This window comes from Gavialis gangeticus, unplaced genomic scaffold, assembly GCF_001723915.1.
Source record: "Gavialis gangeticus isolate Ggan-Ray unplaced genomic scaffold, GavGan_comp1, whole genome shotgun sequence".
Classification (NCBI taxonomy): Eukaryota; Metazoa; Chordata; order Crocodylia; family Gavialidae; genus Gavialis; species Gavialis gangeticus.
The window spans coordinates 25,653,599-25,669,391 of record NW_017728998.1 but is presented as its reverse complement, the minus strand read 5'-3'; the positions used below and the strand labels follow the sequence as shown (position 1 = coordinate 25,669,391).

Genomic DNA, 15,793 nt, shown 5'->3' with positions numbered 1-15,793 from the left:
TGTACCTTTTAGAACAGAACAGCATTGGGAGTTTGATTCTGCTCCTAGTTCCTGTCGCCAGGGGAGGAATAGCATAAGGGAATACGCTGGGCCTGATCCTGACGTGAAGCGGCATAATCACGTTGCACCCAGTGAACACTATATCCATATCCAGACAAACTGCTATAAATGAAAGATCAGCGGAGCAGAAATGAGTGCCCAGAACCATAGCACATAAGGAGTTCCACAAAGCACTACAACAGGCTGGATTTCGATAACGGGCTCCGCAATGATCAGTTCTCTGCAAGCCAATTTCTCTCACAGGGGAAAAAGTATTAGACTAGTCAGGCTGTCTTTTGTGATGCCTGTCGGTTTAAATTGCATGACCTTTTAACTAGCTCTAAACCTCACCTGTCCAAGTCAATTTATTCATATGTCTATATAAAGCTTTGCATTTCCAGGGTTCTTTCACTGAGGAAACTAATAGAGAAAAGTTGGCAGAATATGCTAAGAGTAAGTAAACGTACAGGAGAAATACATCTGGCTGCGCATGGATTTTCCCATATTGTTCAATTGTATCATTTCTTTTGTTGCCTTTTGCTGAAAAAGTTCCTGCCTACAGCACCCCTTTATCTTTTTTATCTCTGCATTTGACTGGTTCTAGCAAGCTGAGATCTGTGGAACGTAATTAAATTAAATCTTTTTTCCTAATTGGATTGAGTCTGTGCAGTCATTGTCCATTTCCTTCAGGCTTTACAGAGTAGCGCCAACTATTTCCTATTGGATTTTGAGTTTATTTGTTTTAGTTGCAATAACAAAATGTTGTGTTTTACCTTGCCTTTTAGTGAGCTCCTGTTTGTTTTCCCTCAGTGCTCAGAGAGACTCCGTATTTCTCACAGGCAACATTTTGAGCAGGGAAGTTCCCTCTGGGTATGTTTTGTAGTTTGCATACAATGGCCTTCTTGTCCAATTTCAGTTATTACAACCATATTTTGTCCGTCTTGAAAACTCACCTTGACCCCAGCCAGCAACCCAGAAAACAGTTTCTGCGGTTCCCCTGCCTTCTCAGAAAGAGCAAAGTACTTTGCTCTTTCTCCTTGAAAGGTAAGTGTTGGCTTTTTTTTTTACAGGAAATGCCTTCCTTTCCTCTCCCTCTATTCCACCCCACTCCCAGTGCTTATCTCCCAAGGAACAGCAAATTTATGAGAGAGAGATAAAAACGATGAGCGTGAAACGTGGGTAAACACACACAGAGCTCAGAATTATGGGGCTAACAATATCACCAGGTTGCGAGAGCCCTCTAGTACCCAGCTTTTTTTCCCAACCAGCCCTTTTCATACTGATGTCTGACACGCTGTCTTTGCACTGTCATGAAGAAAGCAATGACCACTATGCCACCGTACACAGAGAATCCACAGAGGCATTTGCAGGCATCCATGTCTGAGATGGAGGAGGATTTTGCCCTTATGATCAGTTTGCCCAAGTTTAATAGCATCTGTTTAAAGAGCCCCATATGGCATGCTGAATATGCTTTGCAGGTTTCCATTGAATTAATAGCTCTTTAATTATTCAGAGCAATATTTAAAGGGTGCAGTAAATAACGATCAGACAATTGCATTCATTTTTAATAGGACTAGCCACCAAATTGGTTCTTTCCTCCCCACAGAACATTTAAGGGGTTTGGCAAGAAAATAAAAGTATTACTAAAAATTATCCAACCGAAACCTGAACATGTCAATTCAGGGTCACCTGGAAGTGGTAGTTGTGATTGCCTCATGGCCCACCCTTCTCTGTGGAGCTGCTTCTCTGATTATCCCTATTCATTTTTGTCAAATAAAAGTTAAAAGGTAATGGGGAAAGCAGACTGCTTTTGAGGGAAAAACCTGAACATCTACTTTGAAAACCCAGTTTGCCACAGAGAAACAGTTTCAATCAAGGTTTTTTAACCAGTCCTTTCTCACGTGTCAATGGAAGTGAATGCCAGCCCCATTCCTAGCATTTCTGCAATTCTCAAGACAAAAATGATTCATTTCTTTGAGGGATAAGAGGCTAGAGAACGAATCACCTAAGTTATTGCAGAAAAATTAAATCAAGTGCTGTTTCCTACTGCATCATGTCACTGCACTGAAGTCTTTGGGGTTACACAGGTATAAACAGGAGCAGAATTTCAGTGATATTTGTGCATCTGCATAGATTAATTATACTTCTTGCAGTTATGTAATGAGGTCATTGACCTGGTGGTTAGGGATGATTTGAGAATATCATTACCGAGGATCCAGGCCATGAAATGCTGATCCAAATTTAAAGTTCTTTGAGTTTCAGGCTTTTCACACAAAGGCCATTCATTTGCCCTGTGACATGAGGTATAACAGCTGGGTGCTACAACCGTAAGTGTAGTTTACACTAATATTTTCCATTTAACTACTCTTTTTAAAAAATCTTGCTAATGCAGATTAAGGGCTCTGTGGCTATCGGCCCTGGTGCAATCACTGAGAGAAACTTCGTGGTAAAGCTGGGAAGGCAAAAAAGCACCACCCAGCTGAAAACACTACATTGTCCATTGTGAGTCAGCACTCCAGCCTCCACTATTCTGAATACAGTGTTCACAAAATGCTCAAAATATAGACAACACTAGAAGCGAAATATCCAGTCAAAGCGATCCATCAGGAGCAGACATGCAAAGTCACTCCCAGTGACTAGTCTGTACATGGGTCCCATGCTTAGCTAGGAAAAGTTACACACAAACAATAGTTTCTAGAGTGAACTAAACTGTTCTGTCTCAACAATGTATCTTATCTTCATACCAAGGTTTGGTTTGAGTTTTCTGAAGTCTTCATGTGATAAATGATCAGCTTCTAAATCTTGAAGTTTTCTTTGCAAACAAGGGATGGGCTCAGTAGTTCAAAGAAATATGCACAGAAATATGCCAGATGAAGACAGTAATATTTCAACTGAAGAGGAACCTCTTTTCCAACACAGACCTAATGGTGAAAACAGAATCAATGTTAGTAATGCCCCCTAAAATCATTGACTTGTCTTTGTCTGGGAGCAGGGGCCTAGCAATATAAATCTCCTCAGAACATAACCTGAGTCTTAAGAGTCCTTGTTTCATAATTTATCACATTACATTTTGATTTGTATGAACTGTACATCTGGGTATCATTGGAAGAGTTGAAGTTAAAAGCTGTAATGGAATGCAGCACTTGTGTCTCCACTCCATAAAAGATCACTTTCATAGCAGCTCAGCCAAGTGAGTAAGAAAAGGTCTAGTGTAATTGTCAGTAAGGCCTCTGATTTGACTGCGCCTTACGTTTCCTTTTAAAGATTTTCATTAACAGCATAATGTCTGTTTAGTAGCAACCTCCAGCAAAACTGCCATTTTTCTCATATTTGTGGCTTTCTAGTGCCAAATTATAGAATTAAATGGCTCAAGAATTGTAGGTTGTTGGTTTGTTTGTGGCTCAGACCTTTACTTCTCATACTTTTACTAATATACTTTGGTTCTTGATGTTTATCTCATTAGCTATAGAAGAAAACACAAAGTTGTTGATTTAGAATTAATTGCAAACAGTAAATAATACTACGTTGTAATTTGTCAAATTAATTCACCAAGGCACCAGCATTCGTTTCATGCTTCTGTACTGCCTAATGCATCATATACTAAGGAAGAGTGGTGAACCACCCTAAGCATTTTTCCCCACATATTCTTTTTTTGGATATCAGATCTAAAACAAGTATGTAGCTGGAATGGTCTTTTATGGCCTGAGATAAGAATTATTGGTGCAGAGACTTATAGTTGCTGGCCTAACTTCCAAGCACAGACCTATAGGGAGGGACAAACAGCACTATGGACACTGCCCCAGGCAGTCAGCAAATCACTATGGAAGTGCCAATGTCCCAGTAGAAAGGTTACACATAATTAGGAGAACATAGTTTGCATTTCTATAGCTGTAGGAATACAGTTGCAAAAGTTTAAGAAAAGCCAGGATTTTGGAGCACATGAATATCTGACAGTTCACAAAAGGCACTGAAGCATGGTACAGTACATTTACCTGAGTTTCAAACACAGAGCAAGTTAAACATCTGAAGCTTTGCTTTCTACTGCTAACCTAGGATCATTTGAGTGACTAAGGGAGAGTAATTTTTCTCTTTTAGGTGGATATGAGGAATTCTAATATGCTTAACAACTATTATAACTTTATGTTAAGGAATAAAGAGCTAAAGTCTGGGAGATCTCTCCTTGTAACGTGTGATGGATGATTAAGAGACACTGAAAACTTCAGTGTCTAAATGGAATTTCTCTCTGCAAGACTTCATTACAAAATGAATGTACTGCTTTAATGATAATGAGATGATATTATTTATACAGACAGTTCCAGCAGTTCCCAAAGAGGAGTAAATGTTGTACTCGTACTCATAAAGGCCTGCCTGCTCATTATTTGGCATTAATTTTATTACAGAATAATTACCAAAGGAATATTTGGATTTACTGTTAGTAAGGGTATTTGTAAATGAATTATGAATCTAATACAACAAACGTTCTGCTCCCAATATGAACTCAAAATAGTGTAGATTACTTTTTCCTTGTAGTGCTGTTTCTGATTTTGAAAGCCTCATAATGTATTGCATTCAAGAATTAGAAGAGAACAAATATTTACACAATTTCCTTTGTGCATATAGACAAAAAGACTAAGAATTAGGCATATATTCTTAAGGATGGTAATGTAGCAAGTGCCCATATAGCCTGAATATTGACTTAGGCAGTTCATAATACTAAATATAGGTCTGTCTGAGTAATTGCTAGTGAATAATTTATTTAACTTGTGCAGCCTCTTTATCTGTTCATGAATCACCCACAAATGGCAGATTATTCATTATTCTAAATTGGTGATTCTCAAACTGCGGTCCATTGACCACATGAAAAGCTGGCTGGTCACATGGTGCTGACCCTCATCTTGGTTTTCAGCTGCTTCTACAGGTCCCCATTGTCAAGGGGACACACCTCAAGCCCGGTCTTTATACTGGCTCATCCCCTTGTCCATGGGCAAACCACCCGCTTCATTCTTCTGCCACACCTTGTTGTTAATTAATCCTAGTGTTAATAGGTGGGAAGCTGCCCTTCAAGCACCCAGCTATAAGATGTGCAGTACATACATGCTCTGACTTCCCCTTACACACCTCGTAGATGGCATCTTAATCAGCCTCTTACTCTACACGTGCCGGTATCCTCAGCTGTGTAGTACACGACCTCCCACGAAGGCCCTACTCGCCCTGGTATCCTCAGGTGCACACCACATGACCTCCCAAGACGACTCTGCTTGCCCCAGTATCCTTAGCATACAGTGCACTGCTTCCTGTGAAGGCTTGGCTCTCCCATCAGTATCTTTAGTTGCGCATCACATGCCCACCCATGAAGGCTCAACTCTGCCTTTGGTATCCTTAGTCACACAACACATGCCCTCACTCAAAGCTCGATTCTGTCTTCAGCTGTTACCCCACATATGCCCCCTCTTTGGGACTACCTTTCACTTGGGCCCTGATATACTGCCCTTGCTAGGGTTCTCACCAACACATTCACTCTTGTGCAGCCCTTCAAGTTGCCCCCTGCAACCGCACTCTGCACCTGGTCTCCACACTAAAATAAACACTCTGCCCTCTTCCTAGGGCCTGGGGTCGACCACCCCTGCAGGCTCAGGTGCCCGTCCTCAGCATACCTGGCTACCACTCTGCTAATGAACCCACTGGATGGTGGAGGCTGGGGTTAAGGCACCACTACCTGCCTTTCACCAGGGAGGTATCAGGCCTGGCATTTCTTGGGGACTCCCTTGCCACAAGGAGTCCCACCAGGCCACCCTTCCCCAGCAGGGTGCAGTACCAGGTCATGCCCAGGACAATGGGGCCTCCTCCTTCCTCATAGCCCCATCCTTACCTCCAAGATGTTTCTGGGGCAGTGGCTCAGCCCAGTGTTGCTTCCATGGCTGCTACCCACAAACTGCCCCCTCTACCCTGAGGACTGGGCTCTAAAATAGCCACCATCAACCACCTGCTGGCACTCTGTTCCAGCCATTAAAGTGACAGAGCACTGAAGCTGATCCATCACACCCAGGAACAAAAAGCTGATGTGTGGAAGATAAGAACCAGTGTCTGGGCAACTTTTCCAGGGAAGAAGGAGACTTTGCCCAAGAAAAGCACAGAACAGGAGGGTCAATGGGGAAAGAAAGAGAAATACCAAAGACTGGAGAAGAAAGTTTTAAAGAAAGCAAGGTTCATACCACTGGGCTTCAAAAATTTAGCCAAAGTAAAATGTAGTAGGCCAAATTGTCAGCTGGCATAAATTGGGCCAGCTTTATTGTCATTATTAGTAGTAGTAGTAATAGTAGTAGTAGTATTTTAGAGCTCAGGCAGCAACTGAGGGCTTGATGCAGGAGTTACTGGATGAGGTTCAATAGTCTGTATTATGCAGGAGGTTAGACTTCAGTGATCATAATTGTTCTTCTGGCCTTAAAACCTATAAAAGGCTACTTTATGAGCTGAATCATTTATCAGTGCACAAGCACTGCAGGACTGGGACCACCCTGATAGACTTAATTTATCTCCATTTATAGCTAAACTCAATTTGGAACATTTTGAAAACCTTGCTGATACAAAGCAGTAAATCAAGACATTTCTAAACATATTAAAGGATGCATGCAAGAAAAGAATTAATGCCTTATCTTTCCAATCGGAGGGTCGACACCCTGTGGTGTGGAGGCAATATCAGAAAGGTCTACCACTGCTCTCCATTCTGCCACAGATAATAAGGAACATTAACACATATGCCAGAACGAAGACTCTTGCTCAGGGCTTTCTGGATATGGCATTCTTCACTGCTAATGCCTCACAAATGAAACACCTTCTGCAACAAGGAACTGATGCACGGTTTTATTACTTTCTTTTTGTCCTTCTGGTAAGTTGTGTTTAACACTGACTGTTTCTGAAAACAAGGCATACTTTCAATCTGTTATAGAGCCCTTCAGCTGCTAGGACCTTTGCTGCTTTTTGGAATGATGGAAGTGAATTTCACTGAAAAAATTAGGAAAGGTGTTAGACCTGTGTCCAAAGGAAGTGGGAATACATTTCTGGGAGAAGAGCATGTTGGCTGAGTAGTCATAAGGGCACAGTTCTAAGAGCCTAGAAAAAGGGCTGTGGTGATCTTTGCTGTTTTTCTTTGTTATTTAAGCCCTGTAAAGGGACAAGTTGAACTTTGCCTCCCATTTGGATTGTGTGCAAGCAGGATGTTGGAAAAGGCCCTTATTTAGATGCAATCCCATTTAGAAGACCAAATCCTTCTTACTCACAATTCAAAGGTTCATCATTTTATTGGTAGGGTGGGAGGAATACAACTGAAGAATTTTGCAGGGGTTGTGGTTTAACTTTTTTTTTTTTTGTAAATAATGTTCTCATGTGTAAAACATGTATGAATACTGATCAACCTCTTAGCTGCAAAGGGGAGCAGGCCCATACATTTGTTGACCACAACCCCTGGTGTAAGTAAAAAGTGCTTTTGAAAACACTGTCTCTGGTGGTATCATAGAAATTATAGAAAAGTAGGGCTGGGAGGGCTTAGGAAGTCATCTTGCCCAACCGCCTCTTCAAGGCAGGATCATCCCTATCTATATCATCCCAGGCAAATATTAGTCTAATCTCCACTTAATAAATTCCACTGGTGAAAATTCCACAACCTCTGTGTCTTCCAGTGCTTCACCACCTTCATAGACAGAAAGGTCTTCCTGCAAGCTAACTTAAATCTCCTTTGTTGCAATTTAATCCCATTGCTTCTTGTGCTATCTGTTGTAGACATAGGGCACATCTGCATGAGATGTTTACTGGAGAACTGCCTAATTATCTCCACAGTAAAGTCTCAACATATACACGTGTGGCCCCATTAGGCCACAGGAAACTATTAACTCCACTGCAGGTTAGTACTTGTAAATACAAGTATTATCCTGTGGCAGCGTGCTGTAGTGCACAGCAACACAAGTGGAGATGCTAATGGGGCTGGCTGGGGCACAAGGGTGCTTCAGTGTGGGGGCTGCCTGCCAGCTAGCCCCACACTAGAGCACCCTCATACCCCAGTCAGTCCCTATACAACACCTTGAGTCAGGTTGGAGAAGCCCTGGACTGCCAGACTGACCCCAGGCCCCCCCTGCCAACCAGGGCTGCTCCAGCCTGGCTCAAGGTGCTACATTGAGCCAGACCTGGGCATATGTGAAGATGCGGCACCTGGGAGCAATAAACTCTGGCAGAGTAACCGATGGAGTTTATTGCTTCATATTAATTTCACATGTAGACATGCTCATAGAGAACAATTGATCACCATTCTATAACAAACTTTTATGTATTTGAAGACTGTTAACAAATCCCCCCAGTATTCCCTTTTCCAGACTAAATAATCCCAATTTTTCCAACCTTTCATCATACACCATGTTTTCTAGACCTCCTGTCTTTCTCTTTCTCTTCTCTGTCCAGTATATCTACTTCTTTCTTAAAGTGTAGTACCTAAAACTAAGCCCTCTCCAGTGCTGAGTAGCATGAAAGAATTATTTTCAATGGCTTGCATACAATACTCTTATTTAAACAGCCCAGTATGCTACTTTTTTTTCCAACAATATTATACTGTTGATTCATATTCATCTTGTAGTCCACTATATCCCCTGGGTCCTTTTTACAGTACTGCAGCCTGGCAGACCAGCAACTTGTTCTTTCTTCATTCCATTTGTTTCCCACACACACAGAAGAAAAGACTTACTTAGTGTGCTCAGCCAAGACATGCTCTTTCATACTGACATTAATACCACCTTATGTCTATTGGAAATGCCTTGTCTGTTAACTTCTAAGACTGCATTTAGTTTTTTCATAGCTGCATCACATGTGTGGCTCATAGTCATCCTGTGATCAAACTAATGCACCCTAGTCATTCCTCTTCTCCTCCTCCTCCTCTGTCATTTCCAATTGTTGAGCACATGGGCTAGTTGTTAGTCCCTGAGTGGATGATGTTGCCCCTTCTGCTATTAAATTTTATCCCATGTCTATAATTCCAGCCTGCAAGGCTTTCCAGTTCTTTGTGGATTCTATTCTGATCCTTTCTATATTGACACTGCCTCAGGACATTGTCATCAGCCAATTCCTTAAGTACAGTCCTACTTTTGTGCCAAGTTATTAATGAAAATATTCAATAATTTTGATCCCAAGACTCATCCTCCAGGAACTCCACAAATAACCTCCAGTAAATAGTTCCCCCTTCAATATGACCTTCTGTTGTCTCCCTTATAATCAGTTACTTATAGTTTTTTGTGCTAATTCCCCTCTTCTCCAGCTTGATTAGTAAGCAACAGATCAAATGCTTAACTGAGGTCTGGATGCATTAGGTCTACTGCATTTATCTTGCCCAGAAAAAGAGTTTTCTTATAAACACGAGGTTACTGGGTTAGTGCATTTTATCCCATTTTCCACTTACCTCTGTCTTTGATTACGATTTCCTTCAAAATTTGTTCTGAAGCCTTGCGTACTATTGAGGTCACAGTGACAGCTGCCCAGAACACTTTCCTCCCCTTCTTTCTTCATATACATGCTGTATGTGCTAGTCCCAGTCATACAGCATGACCCACAACCTGATAGCTTTATTACAGTTCCTTCCATTTAGATTACAGACTGCCAGTTCTGTCCACCTTATTTGATCACATTAAGCTCTTTAAGTATTCCTCCTTGTTTGGATACATTTTCCATTTCCATGCACTCATCCTGCTGTTAAGACATCCTGCCTATATCACTTTCCAATTGCTGTTCTTCTTCTTCTTCCAGTGAGTGTGTGGCATATGGAGAAATATCAGGACTTTCAGTTAATCAAATATGAGTGCCAGAGAACCATGTTCCCTGCCATATTCCTCCAGTAAGAAGATGGAGAAATGGTACTTTCCCACATACATACTTTAAGAATAATATTGAGGACCAGATCCTAATTAAAATGTGCTCCTCACCTCAGAGTAGATCTTGTGTAGAAGGAGAACTTCTCCTGAAGTAGTAGCTGCATAAATAAATAAAACTTCTCTTTTCAGTTTTGTATATAGTAGTGCTTTTTCCTGTAAGAACCTAATCTAGCATATTAAATTAAGTCAAATAATCCTCTTGTCAGTATAAAAATAATTAGCACAATTTTTTAAAAGACCACATTACAGAAAAGAATTGTTTTTAGAAAACCAAAGGAAAAAGAAAAGAAAAAAGCAAAAACAAAAAAAGCCAAAGCTTTCCCTTTCCAGTATTATTTTAATGAGCTGAATTGTAATGGGTTTAAAATTGCAATTAAAAGACAAAAGCACAGAAATGCCCCATTTTAATTTTAAGCCATATCTACTACTATTAATGCTGCTAATAGCCTCCACAGCCATTAGTATTAAGTGGCCTAAAAAGCAGACAAAACTCGATGCTTAAACCAAACCATACACAAAGATAGATAGATAGATAGATAGATAGATAGATAGATAGATAGATAGATAGATAGATAGATAGAAAGTAATAAACCCCCTTCCTCGCAGCGTGTCAGATATGCATACCCATCTCCTCTGGGTTCAGCCTCTCTGTCTGAGGCTGTCTCCTCAGGTGTGTTTGCAGGACCTGGCCCCACAGACCATCTCCACAGCTGATCTATCCAGCGGCAACGTCTCTTAGCTCACTAAGTGCAGACACTGACCCAGTGGAAACTGGAATGTGACTAAGTATCCCTGCATATCTAGCAATAGAGCTTCTATCATTATGAATCAGTCAGATAGTTTTCTCTTTAGGAAACAGTCATGTATATTCCTGTACTCTCTCTCAGAAAAACAAAAATCCAAGCACATTTTAAAGTCAGTCATGGGAACCTTACAAAATAAAAGCAAAGCAACATGAATGAGCAAATGAGAAATGAGCAAAACATACAAGAGGGGAGCTTTTATAGCCTCCTGAGGGTCAAAATACACGTTGTTTAATGCACCTTTTCTACACTGAGGACTTTAGCCATCAGTGTAGCTGCATCAGTATCAATCCTTAAATGAGACAGAGCAAGCTGACACAAGCCAAGATTGGCCCCAGGTCCACTTGCTCCTGCTATAGAGAAGGGTGATTCTCAGGTAAGCTAAAACCTGAAGATTTGCTTGAGTAAGAGTAGGAGGATTTGGCCCAATGCTTATAATACCCATTTAGAAGCTTACACCTTTGTTTTTTCTTATGTAAATCACCTTCTTTTGCATGCTGTCACTAATCATTTATGCTATAATAACACCCAAGAGTTATATTACTGTGGGTTGGGGCCCATTGCATAAATACTCCATGCCTTCTCGCCTTTTAAAAGGTCATGAAAAGAATCAGGATGTCTTTAACAAATATTCATTGCATACGTTGCTTTACCCTGTCAAAGTATAGTAGAGTATCCCTCAGCAATAGCTAATGATGTCTTCAACAATGTCAGCACGCTGCAGGATTAAAGTTTCTTTGGTTGGTTGTTTACAGCAGCTGCTGCAGAGACAGAGGAGTGAACATAAAACACTGATTCTGTTCCTAAAAAGAGAGCAAATTTCTTTTGTAATTCTTTGATGTAGTACATTGTAACAAAAACAAACCACACAGAGCACATTCCTCCCACCGAGGCGCAAGGGGAGTTACAGCTGAGAAACACCTGCAGGATTTGCTCCATGCTTTTAAACTGTTTTAAGGCAATACAAAGTTTTCTGGAAGCCCAGATTGGTTAAATTTTGGATGTAAAAACTTAAGCACAAACTTTCAGTGTGAAATCAATACTCAGAGTTACCTGTGAGCTGTTCCTGGGCTTGATCCTGAAGATTATTAAAGTTAGGGATGATTGCCAGATTTGGCGGGAGAGGTCTAGAAATGACAACATGGCAAATCTTCCACCATCCTTCACTGACCATTCATGCCAGCATACTGCATTTCACACAGTGTTTGACATCTGATCACTGTTCCTAAGTCTTTTTCATACACTTCTAGACCATCAGGAACTCTTAAATTTCCTACACACACACACGAACACTATACATATATAATATATAAACACATACATACATGTACACGTGTGTGTGTATATATATATGTGTATATGTATATGTACATGTGTGTGTGTGTGTGTGTGTGTGTGTGTGTGTGTGTATATGTATATACATATATACATATATTTCCTTTGCATATGCATGCATGGTAGACCTGTAAGGCCATATGATTTTAAATGGATGTGCACAATCGCATGCCTAATATATGAGTGCCAGTCAGGCATTTAGATATACAAATTGCCAGTTTTGTTTTTTACTGATGATTTATGCAAGCATAATCATAGTAACCACACAGTAGTCACCAAGCAGGTGGGCATATTTTTCACATACTATTGCATATAATATATCAGTGCCTTGATGTTAATCCTTCCCATTAAGGTAATAACTGAACAGCTAGTACATGGCCACTCTGCAAAGAGAAGGACGGTAGTCTAATAAAAGACGGTGACATGTTGACTTGGTCTGGATAGAGCTATAGCACCCAACACATCTGGATTTTGTAGCAGGTATGTAAGGGGCCTCCCCTGCAGCAGCAGAGCCCTCAGTTATGCTGCTGAGGAGATAAACTGCGGTTAGGCTTATCTCAGGAATGAAGTAATAAGGAAATCCTGTGAGGTGCCCGCAATATCATGTTCATGACCCCAGTTTCTGTCATGCTCAAGAGCAGTGGCTTGAGTTAACCCCAGGGTCTCCTCAACACTTTGTTCTTGGGGTTGCCATGCACAGAGCAAGAGCCGGTGGATGGAGCTCATTTCAGCAGCAGAATGACTTAGCACTCTGCCACCACCGTTGGGACATACCATTCTCTTGGGAGGCCGTCACTCAGGACAAATAAAGTAGATCTCAAATGTAAAACATCCTTGCTTAAAGTGATGTCTCTACCAAAAAAGAAAACCCTTCCTTTAACATGCCTCTAAAGCCAAAAGAATCCACTCCACCTTCCCCTGCTGCAACAGAGACAGCTTAACAAATTTAAATAATTTTGTGTAAAATATTCCTATCTAAGACAGTCATTTGTATGCTGGATTTTCGCTCAATGCAATATGCAACAGCTGAGATACCTTATCATACCCTGAAAGCTGACACTATAAGGAACTCCTAAAAATATTACACAGATTTTGAATAGCAAAGAACATTCAGAAAAGTAGCTGGCAAGCAGCCTCTCGAACCATTTTTAAAAGCAGACACCATTTGCTGTTTCACAGTGTTATTAAGTGGAGGGGGAAATCCTGTGTGTAGCATCCATTTTAAGTGCAGCTTTTTAAACAGCTTAATAAAAGGGGAAATAATCTTAAAATGCAAAAAAAAAAAAAAAGAACAAAATACTTTCCCCCCCTTTTTGGCTGCCTTAGGGTTAATTCCCCCATACAGGAATTTTCTAAGAGAATCTACTACCAAAATGCAAATCTGATAAGATAGCAGTGTTGTGTTCTGCAGAGTTTGCTCCCATTGAAAGCATTACAGAAGCACCCCTGACCCCTCTAGTCGGCTGGCTTAGCAGCATCTTCAGAGGTGCATTAACGATGGCCTTTCTCTTCCCATCAATTATTATTCATTTTGTGGCGGCACCTGGATCTCCTCATGCTAAGGGATGATCATCACAGACTAGCAAAATGGTCTCTCCCTCAAAGATTTACAGTTTCATTGGGCCATGAGTCCAACCCTGCACTGACAAATGCATTTTTAATGCATCTTACAACTTAATTGAATGTCAACAGTGGGACAATGGGTATCTCAGTTTAAACACAGAACTAACTTGGTCCAGTGTCCACAGCCGCTAAAAGATGCATCAAAACTCACAGTGCCAAGTGCAGACAAATTAGTTTTTACTTTGCAGATTGCTGCCTTTGACTTAGATACTTACTAGTTCTGAGGTTGATTTTTTTTCCAATTCAAGCAAATCTTGGTATTTGTATAGTGGCATCATTAAGGAAAGCTGCACTTTCAAATATCTCTTCTTTTCAAACAAAAACATAAGCTTTCTTTCCTGGCATGCTTCCTGAAACCTTTGTCTGGAATTAGATCTGGATTTCATAAAGAATCAGAAGTAGTGTATAGCTTGATAAAAAAATGTTTTTAAAAACATCTTTCACTCCTGACTCCTAAATCCTTTATTTGTTGATGATAAAAACACCCTCATTTTGCCAGTAGTGTATTGCTGGTGTTCAAGGCTTTGTAAATCAGAGCTTTACTTTTTTTCTTCAATTTCTGTTCACATCCAGAGATGTTAAAATGGGTATTGTAATATTAATTGTATCAAGAGATGCTGAATTTTTGTCTCCCATCTCTGATGTTTAAATTGCAGTGGATAGGGGGAAGTTTCCAGGTGTCCTTGCAGGCAAGTAGCTTGCTTTCTTCATCGATAAAGAAAATGATTCCTCTAAAAGACAGCAAAAAAAGTCTTGGGACTTTGGCTGTGAATAATACCACTGCACCAGTGGTAGATTCAGGTTTTTGACTTGTGGACCATGTTTAAATGAGTCTAAGCCAAATCTAAACTGACAAAGGAAATCTGTCCTCTGAAAGCTCAGCCCTTTAGAAAATGTCTTGTTTATTTTGGGCTAATAAGAGCTGCTGTAAACTCTGAAGATTTTTAAAAATATATCAGAAGAAGGAGGTATTTTTAGATTAAGATTTTAAACACAAGAAGAAATGGAAATCAAAACAGTGTTGGCCCAGCCTAGCTAGGAAAATGAAACAAATCCATATTGTTATTCTGCCAGCCACAAACCATTATTTTTTCATTCCTTCATCTTTACTTGTCACCTGAACAATGGGTACCCAACTAAGTAGATTTGATGAAAGACGAAATGTTTTAAGCTCCACCGTGAAGCAATGAAAGGCATAGAACTAAGGGTGCAGACAGAAGTGGCAATTTTCACCCAATCTGGCCACACAAAGTAGTTTATAGCTGTGACCAGACACACACACGGCTGCAGACAGCTTCAAAAATAGTTGATGGGGTGAAAATCTGACCATGAAGGTGTTTCGAAACAGAGTATCCTTCTGTGCTGCCTGTCGGCCTTGAGATGTTTTCAGAATGGGAGGGAGCAAAGGGAGAGGAGGGAGTTCTGTCTGGGGGGTTTTCAGACCCTGCTGGAGGGTGGGGTGGGTGTATTGGTGTCCCCCCCCCACCCTTAAGTGCGTCCACCCCACTCTCCAGAGCTGGCTGAGGAACCCCCTACAATGAACTCCCTTGGCTCCCTTTCCCCCCTCCCATTCTGAGACAGGGATAGTCTGGGAAAGAGGAGGAGCCATAGCTAGGGGAAACCAGTACATGCCAGCAGTGGCTCTGGCTAGAAGCCATGGGGTGCTAGAGCAAGCCCTCTCTTCACTTCCAGGGTGCTGAGCTGAGGTGGGCATGGCCAGGCCCCACCAGGATACTCTGATTAGGGAAGGGCTCCTCCCCGCCTCATGACCAGCCCAGCAGGCAGTTGCCAACATAGTGTTTATCACCCCTAACTCAATGTTTATCAGCTCATTAAGAAAATAATAGTCTCTCTCCATTAGTTCAAGCTCTTAAACAGCTTTTCCAAGGGAGGACATTACCAGCTACCTGCTGATTCTGCCTATGTCCCGTCTGTCACAGTATGAAGGTAGCCAGCATGTGGTCTGCTAGCTAATGAGGAGAGGTGTCTGTGCAGAGGGGACTGGGGAATCCCTGCTTGGTGAGGGGAGGGAGGAGCATGGGGAAGCCAGGCAGATGCCTGCAGTCTCTGCCAGAGCTGCAGCCAGGG

At 41.2% G+C, this 15,793-nt stretch overlaps 1 long non-coding RNA gene across 1 annotated transcript; it reads left to right on the top strand.

The window, feature by feature from the left end:
* Positions 1–794: 794 nt before the first annotated feature.
* LOC109289401 lies at positions 795–6,919 on the top strand. Its single transcript, XR_002095353.1, has 3 exons — positions 795–1,083; positions 2,302–2,366; positions 6,773–6,919. It is a non-coding gene; the product is annotated as an uncharacterized LOC109289401 (long non-coding RNA).
* The last annotated feature ends 8,874 nt before the right edge of the window (positions 6,920–15,793 follow it).